At 33.9% G+C, this 13876-nt stretch overlaps 1 long non-coding RNA gene across 2 annotated transcripts; it reads right to left on the minus strand.

Annotated features, from left to right (window-relative positions):
* Positions 1–4441: 4441 nt before the first annotated feature.
* On the minus strand, positions 4442–13782 carry LOC113071114 (uncharacterized). Of its 2 annotated transcripts, XR_003280046.1 has the most exons (3): positions 13557–13782; positions 5424–5515; positions 4442–5269 (listed from the first exon to the last, which is right to left on the minus strand). It is a non-coding gene; the product is annotated as an uncharacterized LOC113071114 (long non-coding RNA). The 2 variants fall into 2 exon arrangements; XR_003280045.1 differs by lacking the exon at positions 13557–13782 and having other exon boundaries at positions 5424–6042.
* Between the last annotated feature and the right edge of the window lie 94 nt (positions 13783–13876).

Here is a 13876-nt window from a genome sequence, read left to right on the forward strand (position 1 = left end):
CCAGACTTAGACTACTCCAGTCTGTGTGCACTGAATTTATTTACAAGTTTTACAATTTGATTTGAATTACTGAAATAAATGAACTTTTCCACGACATTCTAATTTATTGAGATGCACCTGTATACTGCCGATTAATAGAATCCTTAATCCTTATATTTAAAATTATATTAAAGTAGTATAAATTATTAACAATTAGCATATTAATGTGAAAGTGACGTGACGTGGCCAAGTGTGGTGAGACATATTCTGAATTAGTGCTCTGCATTATATATAATTACCAGAATGCTTATTATTTATAAGAATACTAAAAAGAAACAAAAAAGTCATACAAATAATATTTCCAAACCATGACCACTCATCCATCAGGCTTAAAAACTATTGTATAAAGAACTTAAAAAACAAAACCAAAATGTACATGGCAAATTGAACAACTGTCGACCTATAAAATATTAAGATTAAAATGAAAAGCCAGAAGGAAATGGTAAAAGTCTGTCTTTCAGTGTCATGTACATTTCAATCTATCATGGCTTTGGAGTGTTTTTATTGCATCAGTGACGTTCAGCAGGATGACTCTCCTCAGAGCCGCTGACAGTGATGCCTTCTGATGTCTGTCAAAAGAACCATCATCTGATGCTCTTTCAGTGGCAAAGGATATCCTCCTAACTGCCCCATCTGTTCCTGACACAAAATGATGGGCGTACAATTTTGGTAGACTGTAAAAAGTCTACCAAAAAACTCAATAGGAAAATTTTAAGCACCACATTCTTTTAAGTTATCTTGAATGTTTATATACAAAGAGCAAGACCACAAACAAAGTGTGATGTCTCCAGTTGAACAAAATGAATGAATTTCATTTTTAATTATGTAATTCAATCTCATCAAATCAATTTTGCTTTATGCAGCCACTCTGTATGAACGCGAGGCAAACGGTCTCTCCAGTGAACTTTACCTTCAATCTAACAGCACACTCGCCGTGAATCACTTTCAACAGTAAATCAGTCAGAGGCTGCAGAACTGCTTTTAAAGAATTGTTTGGAAAATCCCCTTGACCCAGCAGACTGCCTTATATCTTGGGTCTAAAACACCCCTGTGCATGAGAAACAGCTTTGTTTCTGCCTTTGAGAAGAAGAGTAAAGATGAATGAAGAGAATGGATAAAAAAAGATGCCCGTCTTATCGATTACTGCATTTTGAAAGTTTCTGTGTGATTCAAAGTGAATGTGGCTTTAACATAATTTTTTTATAATGGAAGAAATACCATTTCAAGATTTAAAAAAAAAAAGAGATATAACTCCTCCCTCTTCCTCTAATATTATATCATAAATAAAGTTGACAACTTATCAGTTAAAAGAGTGCTGGCAACTGATATATTTTGCTGATCAATACAACCTGTAGACTGCGGAGAATTGTTTAAAAGGCAATTAAGCAATGTTAATTATCTTAAGATTATAATTAACAAACTGGCCATAAACTACTCATAAAAGTACAAAAAAAAACAACAACAACAACACATGCAATTTATTATGATCCATCTTATTTTATTATTTTTATTATAGTTTATAATTAACATCTTGCATATATATATATAATATATACTAATATATATATATATATGCTCTCACCTGCCAATAAGTAATTACGTTTTGAATGCTCACTAGCGTTGCATTTATTTTATTAAAATACTGTAAAAACTGTAATATTGTGAAATGTTATCCAATTTAAAAGAACTGTTTTCTATTTGAGTGCATGATAAAATTGTGACAATTAAGGTTAAATGTTAAAAAATTAAATTTGATATTTTGTAATATATATTTGTATATTGTAATATGTATGTATGTGTGTGTGTGTGTGTGTGTGTATATATATATATATATATATGAGACGTCACCATTTTGGCGTCTGCATCAAATTACATTTACACATTTAAAATGTCCTTTTAAATACATTAAAAAAAACATCTTAAATGCAATAAATCGCCTACTGTTACATTTCAAATAACTTTTGACAGAATAAAAAGTCAAAATATGGGGAAAATATTGTTAAAAAGTATGAAATTGCCATTCAGTGTAATGGACTTAGATTTTTGCAATACATCTTTAAATTAACACATAAAATGGCAAATTAAAAAAGATATATACTGTATATTTGTTATCTTGGCATTTTCCAAGTGTTGTATTGTGTTATATTAAAAGGACTATGTCTTATTGCTTTTTAAAAGTATTTAAATAACCAGGGGACTTTTGTCCCGAAAATACAGTTTATCAGAAATCATTCAGTGTAACAGGAATAAGAAGTTATTCTGAAAAAAAAGTGGAACTTTAAAAGCCTGTTCCTACCAAGAACAATTACTATAAAATAACTATTACAGTAACTTTGTTAGCCTCCACACCAGTGAACGATAGCCCTGTTCATTCTAAGCATGTGCTGCAGGTTTGTTGTCTACCACTTTAAATGCTGGAGCTCTTTAAAGTTGAATGGATTCTGATTGGCTGTCAATCCTTTTATCATTCATCAGCTGGAATCCAACAATATAAAAGAGATTCCAACAACATTGTTTCTGTGCAGTTATCATTAGTTGTGATGTGGAATCTACAATTCTTCTTCTTTTTATCTTTATCGTTATCATACTTGGTGTGAATGTGCATTTAGCCAGGAAAAGAGAAGTTTATTGAGGATTGCAATTGTTGGAATAATAGTTTGCCAATATTCGAGTCCCCCCTCATTACAGTATGTCACAAGTTCAAGAGAGATCACTGAGGGGATTCTCCACCCCAAATATTCATCCTGATAATGTCGTTTATGTTGGCAAACAAAAAGTATTAATAAATATGGCTGTAAGCGCTGCCAGTTAGCTTCAAACTGTGCTGTCACCAAGCCCTCTTTTTTGGTCGATTATATAAGCATGCTCAAGAAAATTAGTTGTTTTATTTCCAAAGACTGCACCATCTGTTAGGAGAGTCTGGCTGGTGTGTCTTCGTGGGCCATGAATCATATGAACATCTGTTCCAGGTGAGAACATGATAAGCACACAAACACAGTCCCAATCGCAAAATCAAGCAGTTCTCAGTATGAGCACTGTCGACTCTGAACAGCACAGTCTGCTTTGCTTCAGTCTGAACGAGAAAATCTTATATTCCTAACTGTGAGAACGTCAGTGAGGGTAAACACAGCTGATCTACAAACACTTTTACACAGTTGTTTGCATTTGCATCCATTCAGCTCGAAATAAAAACAAACAATCTTATCACAGAACAGAGAGGAGTTAAATCCAATTCAATGCGTAAACAAAGTAAGATTCAACACAAAAACTCTACTTTATATCTCTTTTCGACGTCAGCTATACAAACGATTATTATTACGTCAAACCTTCTTAGCAAACAATGCTAAGCAGGCTGAATACTGGAATAATTAAATAGAAAATAATTAAATAATGTACATATCCAAGTATTTCTTACCTTATTTAGAATGTGGGATTTTAGGGGTCTTCAGTGGAGGTGAATGATGTTATGTCTATCGTCGCTGAAGAACCAAAGTTTAGCTAGCGAATGAACTCAAAAAAAAAAAAAAAAAAAAAAAAAAAATTGTTTTAATCATTCGGTTCGTTTGAACCGGATCATAAATAAACGATTATGTGTGTTATTGTGAGAATTCGACTCTTGTGAATCCAATTCTTATGAATGATTCGTTTTAATAAAATCATCAGAACCTAATAATAAACAAATCCGAGGAAAAATGCCAGATTTTAGATTTTAAGGTATTGTTAATTCTGATTAGCAAACTGGTTTGAGCGCTTTCTTGCAGAGCAGCAGACATCATTAGCTCGGGGCTTATTTCGATTCGAATTATCATTGATTAGTCATTCGACTGCTTTAACCGTTCAGTAGGATGTGGAGAACCGGTTCAAACGAATCATTCCTTAATTATCTGGAATCATTGTGAGCTGCTCTTGTGCCTTTATAGCAAACTTTAAATCCTGATGTTTTTCACTTTTTGTCGCTTAAGCTTCCTCAGTATTGTAAAAGTGCAAAGTTAGATTTAAATCGAATCATTATTTTGTACCAGGTCTACACATCGAACTGAAATGCTTAACAAAAGTATTTGCTGAATGTCTCATTCTGTTGAGGGGGAAAACGTATTTTATTGTATGCTTTATTCTACATACATTTAAGCACAATCATACTACCTTTTGAATGACCACTAGGTCAATTCAGTCTGTCAAAACTGTTCTACAGAAATAATGCCATTACATATAAAAGGGACATGGAATTAAGATGTTTTTTTCCTGGCAAAAGAAATGATTCCCGATTTGTAAATCTACATATTTTTATTTAACATTAATTAACCATCTGAATGATCTAATGATAAAAACTGATATAATGATATAATTGAAAAAAAAAAACTATAATATAAAAAAGCAACTGGATCCATTTTAAAACCAGAGATACTGTTGTAAGCTTTATTAATGACACAAAACTGCATTATAACAGAAGCATCTTGCATAATAAATGTTAATTTCAGGAAACCACAAAACAGGCCAATACTGTATGATAAATACATTTTTTACACAATCTTAATCATCATCTCTAGAAAAGTGCAAGTTCAGTCAAATAATTCCAAAATGTAAACTTATGTGAAATAAATCAACTGTTGTCCACAAGCAGTATGATAGCAATTCAACCTCAGAGATTAAAGTAACACACTTCAGAAACACAAATTACAGATATGCACAGCTTAAAAAAAAACACTCAATAAATAAATCAGCAGAAGGATCTCGAGCCTTTTATTCATATTAACAAAAAAATATTTGAATCTTTTAAACTTATTTCTAACTAAATTTAACAATTTTTGTTGTTGATTTATTTTAGAGTGCAATGCAAAATGACACACATACACACCCTTCATTAGAAGTAAGGGTCAGTAGTAAAGACAGGTTAGCATATCAGACTACTACTATCAGTTTAACATGAAAATGCCTAGTGACACAGAACCTACTTGGCATCATAACATATTCAATTGAATCTTACAGAACAGCAATATTTCTCTCTCTGAATGAAGAACGAAATATGTGCTGCGTGAAGATGAAGAACTATTTTAATTGTTTTTCATTCCAGCTCTGACTAGCAACCAAACAAAGTAAAAACAGGACTTTTAGTACAAAGTTAATGCACATATTCATCATCACTGACATCTGAATCGTCTGCATCAACTTCCCCTTCGATTACAGATTTCTTCCCTTTACAGCATGAAACAACCAAACCAATAAGGAAGACCTGCAACACAACAAAAGACTTATTATAGGGCTACAGAATAATATTAATTATTGTTACATTTTCATGTGTCATCCATGCAATTTCCTTCACTAATTATAACAAGCTATTTCATGTAAAAAAAAAAAAAAAAGAGCATTTTTGGAAAATACATTACCACAAGGAAAGCCCAGTTGCCAAAATAGTAGATGGTGCTGAAGAACCAAAATTTGTGCAGGAACAGGTATGATCTTGTTACTGTGCACTGGTCTGGAAAACAAAATATGAACAAAATGTGACCTTAAATTTTGTATTCATTTTCGAAAGTAAAATATTTTAGTGTTTTTTGAAGACGATGAGGGTTTTGATTTCTCATGCATTGCCTATATGGTGGCTCTATGATATTCTGGTACCTAGATACGGCCACTGCTTTAATGTAAGTCCAATAGCATGTGTTGAGTCAGAAGGTCAGTAGGTTAGTCTTCACCTTGCCTCCACGCAGAAGTAATCACACACGCACAACAGTACCTGTTCTCATTAAAGAGCATGACACGGTAATTGCCAGCACACAGCCTTGTGTAATAGCATCAGCCACGCTTAACAGGTTTGTGGTAACAACACACCACCTTTCAACGCAGAGGAATAGACTCTGCCTCAAGCTAACCTGACATGCTGACCAGAAAACCAGCAACAAACTGATGACCACGTCAGAGAAAATAAAGAGGGATCCAGGAAAATCAATGACACATTTGGATAAAAATAACAAACAAATATTTAGTTGCTTCTTGGCAAACCAAAATAACCAATATTTGGACAAATGCAGAGAAGAAAAATATTTATTAGTGAAAGTACAAATATACAGGACTGCATGATTTGGGGAAAAACATTTTCTTTTCTCATAAAAATTGTTATTGGAATTTAAATTGGATTAAAAAAAAAATCAATGTTTGTTGTTCTTGTTTGTAGGGTTTTTGTGATTATACATCAATACGGCTATACAACAATGATAATAATAATGATGATGATAACAATTATTATTATTTAGGATCATTATTATTACTATTATTATTAATAAATCCAAATATACAAAATCCCCAAAATAAAATAAAATAAGAGATATTATAATTGCAAAATGATTATTATTATATTAATAACTGCACTACAAATATATATTTGAAAAAAAAAAAACTAGGAAAACTGTGAACATTAGACTTAATCTGATAGATAGATTTAATCTGCTTTAAAAAATAGTCTGACAGCATCATCAGCCACACCGATGAACAGTCCAGGACTCGTGTGGTTAAGTTCGAGGTTTAGAAGTCTGCTGGTCTGATAGTTGTACTATACAATTAAATGGGTATCAAGAAAGCTAATGTACGAAGAAGTTCATCTGGGCTCATGGGTCAAACAGGGTGAGTGTCACTACAGCAGGAGGCTTGTAATCAGCTCAATCTGTCGAGCTGCTTGTGAAGATGCGGCCCCTACAGAGTGCTGTCTACAGAGGGAAGGGAGGAGAAGCAGAGAGAGAGATCTGATGGTGTTTATTCAGATAATTAGCTGCTCCAGGCGTGCAACAGGAGGACGGCTGAGGCATGAAGACCTGCTTAAAAGAGAGAAGTGAAGGAAAACCCTCACATTAAAAAACATGAGCGGCACCAGAGGTTACTGAACTCACCCTGTGTTAGACATCCTATCATCTCATGCACATGTAGTCAGGACACCATTTGCACTCAGCATTAACCTCTGTCCCAAGTGATCCCATCACAAAATAAACCAGAACCAGGATTGCTGCTCAAATCTAGTATTAACTTAACTCCTAAATGTCTACATCTATTGCTCAGTACATCAACAGGTGGATGTCAGGCAAAGGATGCTTTGTGATGACTTGTGCATGTATTGCCTCTCCTAAATGTTCTCCTAAATCTGATAAAAGCTTTCTTAAAATAACAAAAAAAAAAAAATAGCAATGCATATCTGTAATAACAGTATAGAACAACCAAATGAGGCCTAGGAAATCAGATAATTTATCTGTATTTTAGGACTGAGCACCTTTTGGAATTTCATTGCAGTAAGGAAGAAGAATTAAAATTAGTTGATTTCAAGAAAATTCAGGTTATATTCAGGTTAATGTTTAAGTAGAGAAGCAAAGTTAGTTGAATACATGTTTGTTTTGTACAAAGAGTTTACAAAGTATTAAAATAAAGAAATAGTGGATGGAAGGACAGACATTACGGTCAACAGACATGCAGATTGACAAAGAAAGAAAGAAGAATGGATGGAAAGACATTAGGTAGATAGATGGGAAAGCAGATGTTGCTGCATCTTTTAATTAAACTATGTCCTGCTAATACTGATCAATTTAATTGGCCAAAATCAATTTAAGTAACTTTGAAATACAATTAAAAGCAAATGGTGAACATTTTTGCAGTTAATTCAATACTAAAGCAGATGGAGTTCCTGGTTTTGGCCAAATCATAAAGTACTTCTGCACAAGACATTTTTCTTTTACTTGAAACTTTGTAAGTTTCCAAGACTTCTGCCAAAAACAGGCTAATAAAATGCTGTGCATGGCAAGCTTTGGCATCTCAGTGCACAAAGAATATCTTTAAAGGACAGTTACAACGGGGTCTGCGCAGTTGCCCCGATCCTCTGGTTCTGGCTCAGGACAAACTGAACCTGTTTGAGAGCAGGCACCGTCCTCCCCTCCTGCACTTTTCCTGCCATCTGCAGCTCAGCAGATGCTCACCTGAATTACAGGACAGATGGTTCTCAACGGTGCTCTGGCTAAACAAATCATCGTGTACATCCCTGACCCGGTTCACCTTCAGATCGCAGTCACTGCTGATGGAGAACGCCTGCCAGAGACCACAGCCATTCAGACCATTCGCTCTGCTTGTGTGCCATTGTGTTGTCATTTGGGCATTGGGCAGAGACCCTTAAAGAGATAGTTCACCCAAATGTGAAAATTTACATCTACTCACCCTTTTGTTTTGTTTTGTTTTTATTCTTTTATTTTGTCTATGAAATGCAGAAATCAACATTTCTGAAAGAACCATTATACAGCTTGTGCCAAAAGGAAAGAAAAAAAGAAAAGTAGCACATATACTACTCATGCACTTTATTCCAAATCTTTAAGCCATACGCACACACGTACACAAACTAGTGTTATCCAACTTAAATGGTTTAATAATTGTGGTCCCACTTTATATTAGGTGGCCTTAACTACTATGTACTTACATAAAAAATAAGTACAATGTACTTACTGTGTTCATATTGTATTGTAAAACACTTTTGCTGCTATTGAGGTGGGATGGGGTAAGGTTAGGGAGAGGGTTGTAGGTATGGGTAAGTTTAAGGGTGGGTTAAGGTGTAAAGTATGGGTCAACAGTGTAATTATAAATGTAATTACAGAAATTAAATAGAGATGTAATTACATGTAGTTTTTTTTTTAAATATAAGTACAATGTAAAAACATGTACAGTATGTACACAATAAATACATTGTACTAAATTATTAATTGAAATGTAAGTACATAGTAGTTAAGGCCACTTAATATAAAGTGGGTACCTAAATGTTAATATAAAAAAAAACTAAAAATTTTACAAAAAGGAGAAAATGAAGTTAAAACACTAGTAAACATATAAGAATAAGAAAAATACATTAATTTTATAAGGAATTCTACTAAATCTTATAATGCAATAATAAGGTTAAAGTATATATATATATTAGGGACGGGACTTTAACACGTTAATTGATATGAATTAATTACACAAAAAATAACGCATTAACTAAGATTAATTAATTACAGAAAAAAAAATTCCCGCATTTTTAATAACTTATTTTTGCACCGCGGAACGTTTCTCACTGGATGAGTTTCGGCGGACCGATTATACTGAAGCACCAACTAGCGTTCGCATATCACCGCAGCACATGATCGAGCCTCAAGTATCACCTCATATAGCAGCTAGCGTGGACTTTACACTTTATGTTGAACTATGTATTATTTTGTTGGTGCAACTGGCAGTTTGTTGAACTCTTTATTGTTTTGGCCAAGGTTATTGAGAGTTGAACTTAGTATGTTATGGCCTCTGAAGCAACAGAGAGATGTTTTCTAATAGTCAGTGTTTCCAATATTCTGAATGTAATTGACAGTATTGTGTTTTACTTAAAAAACACTTTACAGAAGGTTCCAGCACCTATAAGCTTCCTGAATTTCTGAAATGTAATATTTCTAAATTGTTTCTAAATATGCCATTGATACACTTCATGGCAAAAATTGCACTGGTCTGCTAGACTTGGTTGAACAAAAATAAACAATATTTTGTTGCTTAAGCTTATGTATTCAGTCATTATACAATGGTATACTATAAATCCATGTGAAAAAAAAATTACTTCACACTGTTCCCAGGTCAAATATTTATCTGCGATTAAAATGTGATTAATTTCGATTAATCGATTACAAAGCCTCTAATTAATTAGATTAATCTTTTTAATCGAGTCCCGGCCCTAATATATATATATATATATATATAAATATCAGTCGTATATATACACAACGTTGGTCATAAAAAAAAAAGACAAGAATACAATAAGAACACAGCTTTAAGTTTTGTTTATTCTATATCTTTACCAATCTTTGTCATGAAAGGGGTGTGTAATCATTTAAAATAGAAGTATGATCACTTTTTCTTTAATATATTTTAATAAGCAGGTGAGAATAAGTATGTTGTTTCCGTTTTACAGACAAATGTATTGTACTAAATGACAAAAGAACATTTTATAGTCACAAAAGTTATTTAAAACATTAAAGCAGATGTTTAATACAATTTCTATGTTCTATGTAAAATCACTTTTGATTTTTCTGAAAAACATCATTTGCTAATAATAATTTCAATTTGTATCTTTCCCTCACATAAAGAGTTTTAATGTAGTGCCATCTGGACCACTTTTATAGTGCTTCTCTTTTTTTGTATCTTGTCAGCCCTCAGTCACTAAAGAGATGATAACAGTATGCACTGAAAATTCTTCACAGTTTTCTCATTTCTGAGAAAAATATAACATCATTTGGGTTTGGAAAAAGATAAGGGTGAGTTCATTTCTGAGTGAACTATCCCTTGAACTGAGGAAAAGTAACTGAGAGCAAGTGCATAACAGAGTGAGAGTTCAGTGTGTGGTCAGTGCAGCAGGGCAGCCCTCTCTGAAAACATGCATTATTAATCATGACTCATTTGTTTCTGTGTATACACTGAATAAGAACAGGATGGAAATAGAGGAAAGTGCTCTAAAGTGTTTTCTCCCTACGAGGAGAACATTCTCTCAACCCCTCTGTTTGTTTGGTTTGGGGCTTTTGCTTTTTTTCTACACGGTTTTTCTAAAAGCACTCTGCACATTTTACTATGTACCCGAGTTTTCCAGGCTCGCTGAACCTCGGTCCAGTGCTCTCGACGGGAAGCTGCCTGGCTCTACTCAATCTGAGTGGACCCCAGAGATGGATGTTGAAAACCACCCTACCCTCTTCAGCTGCCTGCAAACTTTCTGACATGGACAAAGACCTCCACCTACAGACTCATGTTGGAGAACAACTGTACAACTGTCTTGAGGTCTAGATATTATTTCTCTAAGATACCACCAACCAGAAACACAACTGATGATGATGAACCCACTGTGACTCATAAAAAGCTCCTCATTATGAATATATATTATATATATATATATATATTATATATATATTATATATATATAATATATATGCTGATTATTGTAACCTTTTACTTAATCATCATCAACAAAAACACAATCATTGATTGAAATAAATATAAAAACTGCAACTAACATTTTACTAAAGCATGTGTGTGTGTGTGTGTGTGTGTGTGTGTGTGGTGTGTGTGTGTGTACTTGTTTTTTCTATTCTGGTGGGGACTTAAACCTGAATACACACAGACTCATGGGGACTTGTGTCACGGTGGGGACCTAAATTGAGGTCCCCACGGGTAAACAAGCTAATAAATTACACAATGAAGTTTCTTGAAAATCTTAAAATGCAGAAAGTTTCATGTGAGGGTTAGGTTAAGGGGTAGGGTTGGTGTAGGGCGATAGAAAATATGGTCTGTACAGTATAAAACCATTATGCCTATGGAGAGTCCCCACAAGGATAGCTGACCAGACGTGTGTGTGTGTGTGTGTGAGTTTGAGCAGTAAAAAAGAAAAAGAAAAAACTGTTTTATACAGCAATCAATTTTACAATGTGACTATGTATTTCAAATAATTTCTGTAATATATATATATATATATATATATATATATATATAGAACAAGTTATTTAAATTGTAATACTATTTTATAATATCAAATAAATGGCAACTTGGGAAGAAAAATTAATTCTATGTCTTAATTAATTCTTATTTCAAAAACATTTGGTAGCATACTGAGTATATAAAATGATAATATCTATATACAAAATATATAAATACTGTTTATATAAAATGTCACAAAACATTGCGTATTGTGAATTCTCAAACTAGAAGGTTAAAAATGACACTAAACTAACTAAAATGCATATTTAAAATGAACACAGTACAATTACAATTAGTTACAACTGTGAGCAAACTGATGGTTGCATTTGTCCAGATAATGCCGCAGGTCATAACGTTTATGAACATCAACAGCATTAGCTGACAAGCATGGATTCCTATTAGAATACTGATGGAAAGTCAATTTATTGACCAGAACCCTACAGTCACACTACCAGATTTGAAAAACCCAAATAGCCAATATCTATATGCACATTTCTCTTAACTCACATTTAAAACTTCCAAAAAGCACTCACAGTTAACTGTAACTGAAGCTTAATGAGTAACCCATTGTACTAATACACAGGTGCAAATCATTAATGGTTCAGTCATCTTCGAACATGATACTGCAATACATACTTTAGGATATGCCATAACAAAAAAAATCTAATCTTTTCATTACTTGCTTTATTAATATATATTAAAATAAAAAAAGATGCTGTTATACCAATGACTATGTACAGTATGTGCAATGAATGCTGTTTGGAGTCTCAGTAACAGCATGTGTCTGTGAACTGTGCGCACTCGGTCTGAATCAGCTTAAATGAGACTGCATTAAGATGCATTAAATTCTCTCTACATACCATTGGTCCAAATCTACCACTAAAGGAACACCGTAGGGTGCACATGGCAGCATGGACCCGTGCCAGGCTGTGCCTGACGTGGCTATTAATTAAAGTGTTCCTTAATTATTAATTATCTGCTCTGTTTTAGTGCTTAGCTGAGTAATTATAGCTAGCTCTCTATGTGCCAGACCGGGGGGTGAATTCAGACATACTAAGAAACCCACAAAGGGAGGAAAACAAGCAATCGATGGTTTAAAGTGATAGTTCGACCAATACCCCCTGATGCATTGAAAAGATCAGGCTCAAAGTTTTGAATCCCACATCACTATACTGTCTGATTCAAGAATGACTCATTCTTTACATCAATATCATTTGTGAACTAAATGAACTGACTGACTGAAAGAATTCATCTCAAAATAATGAATTGTTCTATTTCTCATGAACACACTAATGGGAGCTTATGCATCTGTCAAGATTTTAACTTTCACTTATATTTTGGTCTGCTCCTCCCCTTCTAGCAATCCATCTTTACCAATGTTGTAACAACAAGTAGCATGAGTTACTTTCCCCTAGCACCTTCATTCTTTTTAAAAGTGTGTCCTCATCCGTTATAGTTGCATGCAACTACAAGGGTGAGTAAATGATGACAATATTTTCATTTTTGGATAACCTATTCTTGTAATGAAGACTATAATCACAAATCCTCTGCTATGCCTAAAACAGATAGAAATAGTTTAGATATCAGTCAGTATATTGGAAGCAAATGCACATTTCACTTCTGCATGTTTTCTTCCCTCTGTCTTTAGATCTGCCTTTTTTTAAGCCAACAGATGTCTAAATTTGGCACCGATTTCTCAAAAGGCTTTAACTGGAGCATTTGCTAATCTTTATCACAAAGCAATAAAAGTGAGAGCCAAAAACAGGCAGCTAGAAGGCAAGGGCTTTTCAGGACGACCTCGAGGGAAAGAGAAGATGCAGCAAAAGAGGTGAGTGTAATGCTCACACTGAGGAAACTGCAGAATGGGACGGCGTCAGATCGAGTGCGAAATTGCATGCAATCAAAGGGTGGCACTTTTCAATACAAATAATCCTGTGGGGTTAGAATGAAATCAGATTGAAAAAGGAGTGGAGGAGTGCAGCAGTAGAGCATGAGCGATATCAGAGCTGCTGTCTCACCTGTTGACAATCCTCATATTTATAGCAGCAATATAACAGACAGACTCGCGTGACTCGTGATTCACACTAGTCATCCATAGCACCTCTCTCGGTAAATGTGCATGGAGAAAGAAAATAGAACAAGTGCATACTTCACAACTTTAGAATACCTCAAGGAATGGCAGTGGATCTGAATACAGCTCTGGATTTAAAGACATAAAAATACATATCTAAACTAATATATAAAATACTATTCATGTTTGGAGTCAGTAATGTTTTTTTTGTTAGATATTTTTTACAGAAATGTATACTTTTATTCAAAACGGATGCATTAAACTGAC

Source organism: Carassius auratus, unplaced genomic scaffold (assembly GCF_003368295.1).
Source record: "Carassius auratus strain Wakin unplaced genomic scaffold, ASM336829v1 scaf_tig00005985, whole genome shotgun sequence".
NCBI lineage: Eukaryota > Metazoa > Chordata > Actinopteri > Cypriniformes > Cyprinidae > Carassius > Carassius auratus.